This window comes from Polyodon spathula, chromosome 6 (assembly GCF_017654505.1).
Source record: "Polyodon spathula isolate WHYD16114869_AA chromosome 6, ASM1765450v1, whole genome shotgun sequence".
Taxonomy (NCBI): Eukaryota; Metazoa; Chordata; class Actinopteri; order Acipenseriformes; family Polyodontidae; genus Polyodon; species Polyodon spathula.
The window spans coordinates 53,038,708-53,054,911 of NC_054539.1; positions in this window are offsets into that span (position 1 = coordinate 53,038,708).

A 16,204-nucleotide genomic window follows, 5' to 3' on the forward strand; every position below is an offset into this window, starting at 1 on the left:
AGAGGTTTCAATAATTGACTGTTGACTCCGGACATGCTGCTGGTTGAGACGCCACGCTTGGGAGCTGTCCTAGTGCTGAAACGGAGATACAGGTGTATTAATATGCACTCAGCGCAACTGTGTTTTTAAGATGCGTCGGACGAGTTGCGCTTTAAATACATAATTAAAATGTCACCAGTTCAGTCTGACTTGTCAGGTGACAGTTACTTCAGTTGTCATAGTTTTGATCTCTTTTAAAGCAACGTTTGCTTGCCCCGACGTTGAGGGCACATTATAATAGTGTTACCTCCGACATTAGTAGGGAGCGTTTATAAATTAACAGAAGCCAATGGACAAAGGCAAACAGGACAGAAAAGTGGTACCGCATATTGTTTCTTTAACACATTCCCACCTCCAGCTAATTAGAACAGGATCATCCCTCTTGCGCTTAGCTTTAACAAGCAGATTTAAATATCGTTCGTCTCGTCTGTTGCTGAGGACAATACTAGTAACCCATTGGCCGAACTACCCTGCAGGTAATTACTAGAGCTTTCATACTCCTTTGTTATGGCGGACTCAACATGTAATTTTAAAGTGACAGTGCAACACAAAAAACTACAGTTTCTAAACAGTGAAAATAAAATAAATGTGAAAAATTACCCCATAAATATTCAAAAACATAAAATACATAAATAAAACAAATTAATTAAAATAAAGTAGTCATACCTGTTACACAACTACATGTACAGCAATATAGCCTACTAACATATTTTACGTTTCAGCAATAAATTCATATGCATAGCTGTCATAGTTTGATGCATATTGAGAAGATAATTGCTCACAGGAGCAAATTGCGGCTGAGATAGTACCCCTAAAAGAATTGTAATTATTTGTACATAATGTTTTAAAAGTTTAACCAGTCCATTTTTTTCAGTGTGTTTGTTAATGCAAAAAACATGTATTTAGTATTTACTAGATTTCATTTTGCAGTGTTCCACCAGTACTGAATGAAAGTGAATTTGAAAGTAGGCCTCTATATGTAAAATATCTCTATAGCCTGCTGCTAATTCTGTGCTTCTTTCCTTTGAAAGCTACACACTATAACTACTCATATTTAGGTCCAACATACTTGGCTAATTAGGTTTAAAAAAATTATAATTTTAATCTATTAATGTTGTGCTTTGTCATATTGATAATACTAGCACATTATTGAAGAATAAGCACAGTTATAGTAGAAATAAAGATGCTGCCACTGCTGTATTTGTTCCTGTAAATTCATTCAAGATGACATGCATGATAAGAAGCTATATAAATGCAAGATGATGTTGTTGTCTAACAGCTTTTATAATTTATGCACAACTCAAGATAACCCAGTTCCAAATGTGAGTTTCCTTACCAGTAGTGCCTGCCAGAAATACTGTAGCTTAGGTGTATCTATCAGAACTTTGTATGTGATCAATAAATAAATACACGAAAGGAGGTGTATAGTGTATCATATATTGGACACCTTAAGCATGTGAATAAATTCAGCTCCTCATTTCAACTTTTAAATAGGGTTACCAAATCAAACAGAACATCATTGCAACTCTTATATCATTGTAAAAAGTACAGCTGCAGTATTTTTTAACCCCTACTCCCTGTCTAACGCTAACTCTGGGCTATTTCCCCAGATCTCAACTTCTCATTTGAGTTTATTCATTCACATTAGACTATATATACATAAATAACAATGGATTTCACAGTTTGATAAATTGATCCTTTTGTTTGTTTACATTTACAATCATTTATTCTTTCCTTTATTTCTCTGTATCATGTTTTTATTTTAAAAGATGATGCAGTAAGGAACATAAGGAGGGGTGGAACAAAATGGGCCATGTCAAGAGCTCTAACCCATGAGAACACACATGCAATATCAAGTGCCAATCCATTGAATGGAGTTGAACTTATTAAAATACCAAAATTGAATGCTTCCGAGTGGCGCATTTGGTAAAGGCACTCCGCATAGAGTGTAGGATGCGTCCTATAGCCTGGATGTTGCCAGTTCAAGTCCAGGCTATTCCACTGCCGACCGTGGATGGGAGTTCCCAGGGCTGTGCACAATTGGCCGAGTGCTACCCTGGTGGGAGGAGGGTTTAGGTCGGCCAGGGTGTCCTCGGCTCACTGCACACCAGCAACCCCTGTAGTCTGGCAGGAAGCCTGCGGGCTTGCCTGTAAGTTTTCCACAGCTGTGTTATCCTCCGACGCTGTAGTTCCAAGGTGGCTGTATGGTGAGTCTGCAGTGTGAAATGAAGTCAGCACAGGGGTGGTAGTGGTGAGCCAAACTTAAGTAATAATTGAAGATTCTAAATTGGGAGAAAATAATACAACATAATTGGCAACTACTAAATTAAAATAAATAAATAAAAATGGGGTTTGACATTAAAGTGCCTACTCACCCTAACTCCCATGGTATAAATATCAACTGTGGTATAAATATCAACCATGGTATAAATATCAGCTGTCTGATATCTAACCTTTGACATGAGGTCGCTCAATTGGGCATTCTGAAATTGATAGAGATTTGATACTTTCGAATGGGAAGTCTCAGTTCAGCATGCCACATTGCTATCCTTCAGAACCTTCTCATACCATTGTTCTGCCAAGTGGTTTTGTATTTCACGCGCACCATCTGCAGGAAGATGTCACCACATGCCATGCATCCAGAATCATCACTACCTAGAAGAGACAAGAGGGGTCGTATCCCTGCACTCCTACTGCCTGGGTCAACTTGATAAACAATTGCTGAAAACCCAACTACTACCTGCTAATGTGAATGAACTGTGGTCAAAACTTATCGAGCTAAATCTGCTCCAGAGTGTAATACAGAATCTCATTGATTCAATACCTGCATGGGTCCAGGTCCTGCATGATGCAAAAGCTACCATGATATGTTTGTTACTGCTCACTTTTGTGCTTATGTTGTGTCACGTACACATGTAATGTTATATTTATCGGAACCCCGCTACTTACTCTTTAAGATGCTGGTTTGTGGTGCGTGGGGTCGTCAGGATAGGGACAGGGCCTCTTTATAGATTAACAAGAGTGCACTTAGATTAAATGTATCTGAAAATAATTGTACTGCCTTGAACTTTTGTAAATGGAGCCCATTTTTCATGTCTTAATTTGTGCCCAACAAAATGTCCTTACATTCAATATTTGATAACCTCTTAACATATAATGTTCAATACTCCAAAATTGTCTGAAACTCTAGCCTGTTATGTAGCACCACAGCATATGATTAGAAGACATGGTAATGGTGTTCTATTGATTCCATTCTGCCAGACTCTCACACTGGGATTTTAATTGAATGTTTCAAACAATAGTGATCCTCATGAAAGAAAACAGGCCATGGCTCAACACCCTGGCATTACCAACTATGCACAGGAGGGATTCAGCAAGAGTTTAATCTCACAACATGGTGTAAAAATCCTACTATGACTGTTTGCCTGGCCATTTTGCAATAACAAAAACTCAGCAAGTGCACAGAGCATCTCAAACTCAGGCATCTCAAGATGCCGACTGGGTCTGTAGATCTTAAATCTAGGCTGCACATTGTTTGACACCCAAAAAGTTATCAAAAACAATCCCTTGTTTGTTTGTTTATTGTATTTATTTATCAGGGACACATACAATTACAACATAAGTGTTACTTACATGACACAAGATGCATTGCATTTTCAATTTAACCAGTAGGCTAATTTCCATTGGCAGTCCCTGTGCAGACATTGATGACAACTGTAATGCATCTCCATATTACTTCAACTCTAAACTATAGCAATAACCTCCTATTTAATATTTGATTAAAAATACATACACCATTAAAGTCATAAATTACCTATTAAAAGTGCATAACAATCAGCAGCTTACATAATCAAGTTACAGTACAATTTATATAATATAAATATCCAATATACACAATTCAAAGTCAAATACATTCTGAATAAATTAATGATTGCATAACTGATTATGTTTCAACCAAGCCTTAAGGTTATTACAAAATATTTTTAAATCACTTAAGACCTTAATTTCTGAAGGAAGTGAGTTCCAGAATAAAATACCTCTTATAGAGGAAGCTGTGTTTGTAAATGCTGTTCTATGCCTTTCCACTTTACAATTCCCACATACAGCTTCCCTTGTGAGTCTATTAGTATACCCAGAGACCTTTTTCATGAATTTCTTTAACGGAGGAGTACATAATCCATACAAAATTTGAAATACCATTTTTGTATAATAAAATGTTACAGCGATGGTATCTCACAGGTTTTTTATCCAAGATTTTTAGAGCTTGCTTATAAAGAGAACATATTGGTATAATTACCGATTCACTTGCATTAGACCAAGAGATAATACAAGATGATATATGCATAAAGATCATACTGTGCATGAATAGTTTAGCAGCTTTGGTGGTTAAATTACCCTTAATATGTCTAAAATTTGCTAAGTTCATTTTAACTGTCTTACTAACCTTTTTAATGTGCCTATCAAATTTCAAACCTCACAGAGTAAGTGTCTTCAAATTACATTTGTATTGCTTTCAATGGAATGAAGAATTATATTTAAAAGATAATAACAAAAAATTGGATCAACAGAACGTTAGGTTACTTATTGTAACTCTGGTTCCCTGAAAGAGAAGATGACCACCAACCAGTACTTTTGGAATTATGCCTGCCTTAGGTAGGTATTTGCTGAGCATTTTTTGTCAGAGCTGCCGATAGGCCCCTCCATGGAGTGACGTCCTTGGTCCCTCCTCCTGAGGGAACAAATAGTCAGTCCATGGAGCTCACTTGCTCTTTTGCATCGAACCCGCTAGTGAGAGTGATGCGACCTCCCAATGTTTGGCGGTCATCTTCTCTTTCAGGGATCCAGGGTTACTATAAGTAACCTAACATTCCCTTTCAATTCAAAAGCAACCTACAAGCAATACTTTTGGGAAAGTATACTGGAGCCATAGCAAGGAAGCATGAGCGAACAGGCATATAAGGTATGCCTCGCTACCACCAGCTAGTGTTGGTGGTGTGTGTACAACCTCAAGGACCCTTGTGTCTAATGAAGACTTAGAGGGATCTACCACATTAAGTCAGTAGAACCTGGTGAACGGATGTGGCATATCCCAGCTAGCCATAGTACAATTGTCAGTCAATGAAGCACTTCAAAAGAGAGCCCATGATGCAGCCACATCTCTGGTAGAGTGCTCGGTCACCCTCCCAGTTGGGGGTAGACCGGCATTATTGTACTCAGTCGATACTGTCTCCACAATCCAGTGGGTAGGTCGCTGCTTTGAGAGGTCTTGACCCAGGATCTTTTAACCAGCAAACGAAGAGCTGGTCAGACTGACACAGAGATTTCATTCTATCCACATAACCTCTCAATGCCCTCACTGGGCAGAGGGAATTCAGTGTCCTATCCTCCTCCAAATCAAAGGAAGGGGGATGGAAGACCTCTAGTTCCACTGATTGGTTCCAGTGGAAAGCCATAAATCACCTTAGGTGGGAAAGCAAGGTTCTTGCACAACAATAGCCTGTTTCCATTATCCCAAAGGCGCATACAGGAACTATGCACAGACAGAGCCTGTAGCTCACTGACCCGCTAAACGAAGGTGATGGCCAATAAAAAGGCTGTCTTCATAGACAGATATTTGAGCAATAGGCTCAAAATTAGGCATGTATTTTGCAAGCATGTATATGGGCAAATGGGAGGAAATATTACTGAGTAAACTAGACACAAAACCTTTAGAACACATGTGATATATGAATGACATATTTGGAATATGGACACATGAAGAATAATCTCTTGTACAGTTTCATAAATTAGCAAATGATATCCACTCTAACATTTCAGTGGATTTAAGGTGGACAAAATCTGAAGTTGAATTTGTGACAGACTAGGGGGAGGAAGAAAAGAAAATGTAGTCCAGGAGGGTTTACAAAAGACTACATCCCCAGAATGCCACAGGAGGCAGCCAGGATGAGAGTCACCTGGCTCCAGTCTGTAATAATTATGACCTGCCTGCAATTAGTAGGCAGGTATTTAAACCAAGAGAAATGTTTGTTCCAGGCAGTCTCCAGTCTGGGTGAGATAAGGCACACGAAGAAGACACCAGTGTTTATAAAGATAGAGTGCAGACCTTTATGTTTGTGTATGTTAAAGTGCTATTTTGACTGGTAAACATCAAAATTAAAATTAAAATTAAAAAAAATTGGTTAAATTTTATTTTCACTATATATATATATATATATATATATATATATATATATATATATATATATATATATATATATATATATATATTATATGGCAGCTGACTGGACATGTTATAGTGTGTCGGGAGGTGTCGATGAAAGCTGGACCAAAACAAAACTAAAACAATGCTAAACTTCTTGAAAATGATACCACGCGTGTCTATATGATTTGTGTGTGCTATGATTTTGTACAAATAGCAATGTATTGTTGAGGAAAATAATTCACACAATAAACCACTTGAAGAAATAGGTTAGATATTTTTATAGCTTAAGGTCCTTATAATGGAGCCCAACAGGTCCCATGCCACCCCCGGTTCGCTGACTTACTTGAGAAATAATAAAGACACTTCTGCAAGCTCCAGCATGGGAGACTGTGGCAATGTGCACCGCTCCTGCGTGTATTTGTGTGTTATATGTTGCATGTGGTGTTTTAATGTTGGTGTATAGGTATTGGTGCACGGGATATAAATGGGTCTGTGTAGCACAAGTGATTTAAAATATACAGTTGTATTTAGGCACAGGGATTGCACTTGACTTCATGTGCATTTAAAGTATTTAATAATATGTCAGCACAGGGTTGAACAAATTAGTTCATGTGCTGTGATTCAAGTGAATAATTAATTAGTAATTGAATCCCGGCACAACAGTATATATAGATGCATGTTTCACTCACTCTGGGATGTGTGTTCAGGGCGAAAGAACGGGAGAGAGTGAGGAGAGTAAAATAAAAAGGTAAAGAAAATAATACTTACAGCAATTGCTACGTCATGCTGGAGGACAAGCACAGTACTTGTTTTTTAGTGTTCGCCCCTGTGTGTTAGTGGCTATTCATTTTGTTTGTCTGTTTATTTTGGCGTCAAGTGCCGTGTGCTGTTTTGTTCAACCTTTTATTTTCTGTGTTAATAAACTCACTGAGCAGCTTCTCAGTTTCCCCAGTACTGCTTGTCTGTGTGTGTGTACGCCTTTCTGGCCTGACGTCACCCTACAGCCAGCCTGTTCACAGAGACACAGAAAAAAGAAACCCATTAAAAAAACTTAGGAAGTCTTTTGTTTTCCCCAGTTTAAACTTTGCACACAGTTAATGCTTCAGCAAATTTATTCCAACCACCGCTCCTCTCTGGGTCTCTACTGTGCTCTGTGCTTCCCATTTCAATAACCAATTTGTGGTCACTGATTCTGTATTTAGTTAATGGATGTTTGTTTTGGGGGTTCTTGATGGTAATAAGATACTCTGCCCAGGTGTATTTTCATGTCTGATGGGCTGAGTTCCATGGATCTCCTGGATATTAATAACAGTTCTGGAGGAGAGGAATGCCATGTAGGAGTGTAAATCTGGTTTAAGTGCACTGCCTGAGACTCCAGTGTTTGGAAGTGGAGGGAGTTTGAGCTTTTTTTTTTTTTTTTTTTTTTTTTTAGGTGGAACCAGAATTGAGGTATTCTTTTCTGAATAGGGATCAGCAGAAGGACTCTCTCCAGCTCTGCTCTGCAGCCGTTGTTGGGGTATTCTCTGTGTGCATGCAGGACCTTTTTACAGAGCAGAGGATGTGTGATTTCTGTGGGGATTTTATCCCACTAAGTAATCTGCACTCATGGTTGTACCCCAGACATCACTCCCATAGAGCAGGATTGGTTAAATTATGCTGTCAAACAGCTTCAGTAATACTTTTGTAGCAGGATTAAATGCAGCCAGTGTTTTTTTAATGGTGTAGTATGCTCAGAAAGATTTCTCTTTTAGTGTTTTTATTGGCGGATTGTAATCTCCTGATGCACTTAATGCAAGGCCATGGTAGCTGTATCAGGGGCTGTGGTCTATTTCTGTATTGTTGAAATAGAATTGGATTTTTTTCTGGTTGTTTTGGGGCTTTTTTTGGAACACCTTGATTTTAGTCTTGTTCAGTTTGATCTCTAGAGCCCATGTTTTACAGTAGGTCTCCAGCAGTGTCAGGTTGTGCTGCAGACCCTCCTGTGTGGGGGATAGGAGGACCATATCATGTGCAGGCAGCAGACACTTCATCTCAGTGTGGCCAAGGGACAGGGCTGGGGAGGGCGCCTGTTGAAACAGACCAGGCAGATTCCACTATGTAACACAATTTTTGTTCCTGGGTAGTAAGTGTTATTTCCTAATTGCTTATGCCCCAAAAGTATAGAAAATGGCTATTATTCCCCACAAACTTTGCTTTTGTGATCAGGACAGTGATATTTTGAAATTGACCTATTTCCAATGAGAAAACGGTCTTTTCGTTCACATAAAGTCAGAAAAAAACAACATATGAATCCAAATTAACATGTATTTATACTAAAGTAATACAAAAATGACTACAAAAGATTTAGAAATGAGTAGTTTTTCGGGATTTATGATTATACTGTAAATCACTTTCACGAATCAGCCCCCAAATGTAGTCTCCCATCATGTTCTCGTTATACTGTCCTTGGTAGCGGCGTTCAAAGTCCAGTGTATCCTGGTGGAAGCGCTCGCCTTGCTCCTCCGAGTACGCTCCCATGTTCTCCTTGAATTTATCAAGATGAGCATCAAGGATATGGACTTTGAGGGACATCCTACAGCCCATTGTGCCGTAGTTCTTCACCAGAGTCTCAACCAGCTCCACATAGTTTTCGGCCTTGTGATTGCCCAGGAAGCCCCAAACCACTGCGACAAAGCTGTTCCAAGCCGCTTTCTCCTTACTAGTGAGCTTCTTGGGAAATTCATTGCACTCCAATATCTTCTTTATCTGTGGTCCGACAAAGACACCGGCTTTGACCTTTGCCTCAGACAGCTTAGGGAAGAAGTCTTGAAGGTACTTGAAGGCTGCCGACTCCTTATCTAGAGCTCTGACAACTTGCTTCATAAGGCCCAATTTGATGTGCAGTGGTGGCATCAGCACCTTCCGGGGGTCCACCAGTGGCTCACACTTGACGTTGTTCCTCCCCACAGAGAACTCGGTCCGCTGTGGCCAGTCCCACCTGTGGTAGTGAGCTTTGGTGTCCCTGCTGTCCCAAAGGCAAACATAGCAGGGAAACTTGGTAAAACCACCTTGGAGACCCATCAGGAATGCTACCATTGCAGCCTCTTGATGCCATCTCAGAAAAATGCAGATATGTAGCCACTTAGGCAGCTGGAACTAAACTGAACTGGTGGGCTTAAGGCCCCTGAATTTATACTACTATTTATATTACTGGAAAGTTCTAGAAAGTTCTAGAAGTTACTCCAAGTTTACTCAGCACTGAATCTATCTGGAATGTTCTGGAAAATAGGTACATTTCAAAATATCACTGTCCTGGTCACAAAAGCAAAGTTTGTGGGGAATAATAGCCATTTTCTATACTTTTCAGGCATAAGCAATTAGGAAATAACACTTATTACCCAGGAACCAAAAAAATAAATAATTTGTTACACAGTGTTATTGATATAAATGTTGAAGAGAGTGGAGCTGAGGCTACAGCCCAGTCTCACTCCTCTCTCCTGCCTAAAGGGACCTGTCTACTTGTCATTAATATTTACATTACACTGTATCACTGAGTACATAGATTTAATTGTGTCGTACACTTTTCCAACAATCCCTGACTGTAGCAGTTTGAGGTACAGTTCAGGGTGCCAAATAGAATCAAACGCTTTCTTGAAATCAATAAAGCAGGTGAATATCTTGCTTTGTTGGTGTTGTGTACATGTTTGCTGATCAGTGTGTTTAGAGTAAAGATGTGATCATTAGTGTGGTGTTTTTGAAGAAATCCAATCTGGCTCTTATTTATAATCTCTTGACTCATTAGGAATTGGGATATTCTTTGTATTATGATGCTACAGAATAGTTTGCTGAGGTTACTCCCCACACAAACCCGTCTGTAGTTGTGTAGATTGAAAGTGTCTCTTATTCATTGGGGTGATGAGCCTCTCTCCCCATTGCTTAGGGAAGTGTCCAGAGATCAGGGCGAGTTTAAACATTCTGAGCAGAGCTGCCTGCAGGGCAGAGTCGCTGTGCTTCAGCATCTCGTTGAGGATCTGATTGGGGCCACTTGCTTTTCTTGGTTTTAATTTGGAAATGTGTTCTTTGATAATAATAAATAATAATAATCTTAATTTTTATAAAATGCCTTTCATAGTGGACCACCATAACAAAGCGCTTTACAAGATACAAGACTAGGGTGTGTGAACTATGCATCAGCTGCAGAGTCACTTACAAGAACGTATCATCCAAAAGACAGAGCCCAAGGAGGTTAAGTGACTTGTACTGGCTCATACAATGAGTCAGTGGCTGAGCTGGGATTTGAACCGGGTTCATTCAATTGTAATGATCTCATCAATGGTAATGGGGGTGTGTGACTGGGTGCTCACCCCTTCTGTGTATTTTATTTATGTATGTATTTTCATTTGTATTATTATTATTATTATTATTATTATTATTATTATTATTATTATTATTATTATTATTATTATTGTGTTTGTGTGCGGACGGACGAAAGACATCCAACATTTTTATTTATTATTTGAGACCAGCGAAAAAAGCTGGTCTCATAAAGTGTAGCTGCCGTGGATCGGGGTTAAATCCCCATCCCAATAAAACCCATGGGAATGTGGGTGGAGCCAAAATATTGTTTTTATTCATTTGCATTTAAAATAACATTCATCACGTTAATTCACAATAAAGGAGAATGACAAATCGGAAGAGATGAAGTTTGTAAATGAGATAAAAAAAAATTGTATCTTGGGAAGCTAAATTTAACTGAAGCTGCTGAGAGTGACTTTCTGTCATTGAGGATTATTTCATGTCCCGATTCACCTGGGAAAGATGTTTTTAGGAGAGGAAGAAAATGTAAATCAAAATGAAGGGAGTGAAACTGAGAAGCTGCATACACATTCTGGTTAGCGAAGATGAAGTGAGAGAAACGAGTGCTGGTCAGTGGAGAATATTTTTCTCCTGAGAATGGAAAAGCTCTCTGTGTTTTGTAGAAACACACCTATACTATAGGAAACCGTGTTCCACACTGTGACGAGGATACAGAGACGTGACATGTCCAAGGGTATTTTTTTTTTTATCAGTCGTAACTTCAAAAAGTCAATACATTATGAAAGCATTTTCTGCAGAAGTCTACTTATCCAGAAAAAAGTAATTTTAAAACATAGGCTTCTGGAATACAAATATACCCAGTTTGGCTGTTTACATTCTCTTTAAAAAATATATAACTATGTGCTTTTTGTAAGAGAAGAGAAAAAATGCAGCATGTGAGTGCAATATTTGCGTGTTCCCATGCTAGTCTCCCCTGACCCCAGAGTGGTAAAAGAGCATATTATAGGATATAATGTCATAGTGGAGGTGAGAAAACAGCACACTGGAGTGGGAGAGATAGCTGTGACTAATGAAGTTGTTAACTTGCTGAGCATCACTTTCTCTTTGTACTCTGAAAGGGCTAAAACATTAGTCCAGATTCTAAGACATGAAAGTGTCAAGGGCATGGACAGGGAAGTCAAGATTGGCAAAGTAAGTGTGAACCTCTAACCAAATCAACTTACCACAGTTCAGTGCCGCACCCACGCAGGATTGATAGATGAAGACAAAGTAATTATTTTGTCCCAGATGAGAAGCTCCACTGGCCTGAAGGTTTAAGCACTACTGAAGTACTAGCAACTCTGCAAAAAAGGAAATTCATGGAGAGCAGTGATTCCCATCGCAAACACCAAGCACAATATTATCCTCACTAGGTGGATGGTAATTGAACATTTACAATCTGTTAAAGGCTTTTACCCAGCAACAGTCAACATGGCTGAAAGAAAGTTCACGGAGTGTGGAGGACTGAGTCAGCAGATTCAAAGCAACCTTGTGGCAAGTCCAGAGAGGCAAGTTGAACAAGCCATTGAAGAGAAAGAGTTAGAAGCCAATGAAAATGGAAAAAGTGGTACCCACCAGTGAATTTGAACAACCTGGTCAGATGGGTATTGAGAAAAGAATGTCATGTTTTTGCATGAGATGACTACAATATAGGATGCATCCTGTCACTAAGAATGCACACCACTTTGAAGGAAGCCTGTGCAGAGGATGCATATATCCATATGAAAGCTGCTCTACCAGCGGCTAGATTAGGAAGTCAAGGTCTCCATACTCTTCACTGGTTGTGTCAGGAAGAAGGATGAAGGGCTGTGGCTCTGCTGCAATTATAGGAAGAAGTCTGTACCTGAAGGACACCCCATTCCAAGGATCCAAGACCTTGTAGATAGCCTAAGCGGGAGCTCATGGTTTTGGGGTTTGGACCAAGGAAAGGCGTCCCACCGGGGGTTCCTGGATGAAAGCTGCCAATTGACTGACTTTATCACACCATGGGGCCTCTATAAATGGACCTGGATACTGTATGGCCTCAGCTCAATCACAGTTGAATTCCAGTGGAACATGAAAGAGTGTCTGCAAGGACTGAGGGATGAAGTTTGCCAGCCCTACCTTGACGACAATGGCATATGCTACAAAAAATAAGTCAGACAAAACCTTCAATGACTTCATCTTCAAGTTCAGATTAACTGCAAGATTTCACCACAATTTAGGAAAAGTGTTTAACAACCAGCTGTTATCCAGACTAAAAGAGCTAAGTGGAATACAAGACTCACACTTTACCACCACCAAGAAAATGGCTAGGTTGAAAGGTTCAATAGAACCCTGTTGGCAATGTTGAGAACCTTACTGAAAGAACAGAAAACAGACTGGAAGAATTATCTGGTCAAAGTAAGGCATGCATACAATTGTACTATGCATAAAGCTACAGGATTCTACCTACTCTACTTACTGTTTGGACATTCCCCAAGAATCCCAGTGGATCTCTTGTTTAGTATGAAATTGAATAATGAAGAGGGAACTCATGAATACTATGTACAGAAGTGGAGAGATCAAATGACATAAGCCTACCAGATTACATCTAAAGCAGCAATGAAGCAAGCAGCCAGAGGCAAAAGTCATTAAGATCAGAAAGTGCATGGAGCAGATCTACAACCAGGAGGTTGCATGGAGTGCAGGAAAACTCTGCTCTTATTGGAAAGACAAGAGATATATATAATTGTTGGAAGGAAGAGTGAGGATAGCCCAGTCTTCAAGGTAAGGCCTGAGGATGTAAAAGGGAGAACAAGAGTGATCCATCACAACCTTCTCCTACAATGCGATTCATTGTCCTTGGACCGCCCTTTTCAGGATCAGCCAAACAAGGTGAGACCCTTGTTTGGTTAAATAGCAGAGGAAGAAGGCAGCACATCCATCATCTCCAGAGCAGGGTGAGAGTGATATTGATGAAGATTTGGAAGGAACCTATGTTCAACAGGTAAACAGAGAATTCAGGCCCTTATCAGACCCAGTGATGAACCCAGAAGCAGAAACCTTCTATACTCAGTTCACATTGGACCCACAGCTATCTCAAAGGATGGAGCTTCAGGAAGATATGGACATTATCAGAGAGGTAAATGAGAAACTAGTGTCAATCACAAGTGAGGTCATTAAGCCTCAGGAGGTCATTGAACAACCAATGTGTGACGGAGAACAAAATGACACAGAATTCCAAGATGTACAACAGGAGCAGAGGACTTTCCTAACAAGAGAGAAGAACACCAAAGACTTCAGTTGTCCATTGAGACCTCTTAGTTAGGACAATAGAAGCAAAGGCCCAGCTTAGCCCAAATTCACCTTGTTTCTGGAGGTGTAAGGGATAGATAGTTATCCATTAACTGCTAGTCAACAGGGAAATACTTGAATGTGAAAAAAACTTTGACATTACTAAACAACGACTTTGATGAAAAAAGGGGGACTGAAAGAATGTTGTAAATAACGCATGTACATATCGTGTATCAAAAAGCATTCCTTAACAGAGTTTTGGAATAGGATAGGTAATGTCAGGACAACATTAAAACTTGATGGGGAGAGTGTGGTACATAGGAATAAATGGTTAAGGAAAATAGATACCCATAAAAAATATAGACTTGAAAGGGGAAATAAATTGAATAATCATTACTTTTGGAACAGTTAATTTGAGTAACAGGGTCTCACTTAGCTTCCCATCAATATGCTGTGCTGTAGGGCATACAAACAGCAGTGTCATTGGCTTCACTGATCTCTATGCCCCTCATTCTACATGTTGTACAGTAATGTAACATTTTTACATTTTTTCACTTTATGAAAAACTATAAAGTGATATGTACTTAGATATGTTAACAGAGCATTATTCAGCTGGTTGGAAAACTGATGGAAAACTTTTGGCTATAACTGTACATTGTCTGGCTCCTAAACGTGGACATCCTCACTTTAACACAATAAGTTAACCTTTGTATATGTATGAGTGAAACGTACATGCAGTTTATTGTAGAAACTGAAAATGGATGTGTTTGAGTGGTGTTTAATTATTAATAATTAAAAATAACCAATTTAACATAATAGTAATAAAAGCCTCACACCCCCACCCCTGAACTTTTTTTTTTTAATCAAGCCTTATATAAACTGTATTCATTCACACTGCCAAAAGAGGTTGTCTTATTACCATTGATTGGTTCTTAAAGCAAATTTTTGGAAAAGCGTAATTGAGTGTTTCTCAATCAACACTTTTTTTTTTTTTTTTTAACAAATTAAAGTGAATTACCCTTAATATCTGCACACCCTTGTTTTTTTTTCTATAATGATGATAATAAAACCAGGCTGTGCTCCCCTTGGCTAGCTTGCTGGCCGGCCAGGTTGGATGGGGTGTTGTCATTTTGCAGGACCATCCCTGGAGCTTGGCTCCACAGTCCTATCACTCAGCAGCCAGATGGAGTGCCTTTTTGTGCTGACGGCCTCTGGTGGCTAATTAGGGAGATGGAATCAACAATTTCATTAACCGAGACTACTTTTCTCAGCATCATCACTTTCTCAAGCCCTGCAGGTGAGGATCTGCTCTGTAAATATATAAAAATGTTTTCCTACCACAGACCAGAATAGTAAATGCCTGGTCCATGCAGCATCTGTAAACTATATGTGTTTGCATTAAAACAGCTGGTTCCTAGTGCAGGAGAGAGGTTACCCTGGTGGTACTGGAAATAGCCAATGCCAGGAGGTAAAGGGTTAAACTCAGCATACTAAACAAGCAGCTCAATGACCAAATGAAAGGAGAGGAGAGGAGAGGACTGACTCTCAAAGAGATGTGAGGGCGGGAGTCACACAGTTATTATTGTAGGTTTTCATATTCCGAACAGCGTTTGTCACCGTTAATGTGATATTTTAATCAAACAAGCTTACCTTCTCCACACTCAATAAGGGCTGCCTGCAATCAGACCAGTTTGCACAGTTTTTGCTGAAATGATGAGCACTATTCAATTTAGTGTGCATAATTTCTGCATGGAATAAAATCAACCCTGTTCTGAAAACGGCTTGCACACTTTTTCCCATGGTTGTTAAATTCTGTTAATATTGCCATCTCTTTTATGATCTTTTCTTACCTTGATAGCTTCACAGTCACAGCAATGGAAACAAGTCTCCTATGTCCTTTTGCTGTGTGGGTGAGTGATTAGAGTCACTGTTTGTTAAGATATCTGTGTGTGCTGCTGGACCTTTAATAGTGAGAATGAATTGCATCCCTGTCATCCTCGTGAAAGAGTCCTGTGATACATCATGATTAAAGCAAAGAAAAGACTTGAGCTCAGCACACACAAGGACCAGCACTTGTTTCAAGCAAAATGAAAGCAATAAATATAGGTTTACTAAGTAGCATATCCCTCCTCTGAGATTGTCTGGGGATTCAGAGTCTAGGTGGTGAATTGTCATGCCCAGAAAAAGAAGAGGCTTTTAATAACCTTGCACCTTTGACCAACTGCCGATGCCTTCAGCACACAAGGAGCACAGTGCCATGGCACAATGAAGGTTAAGTTTCAGCATTTGGGAACTGCCCCTTTTTATCCTACAGGGATGAAAAGGAAATATATTTCACAGTTTGTTCACAAGGTTTTTATCTTGACTTTGGCG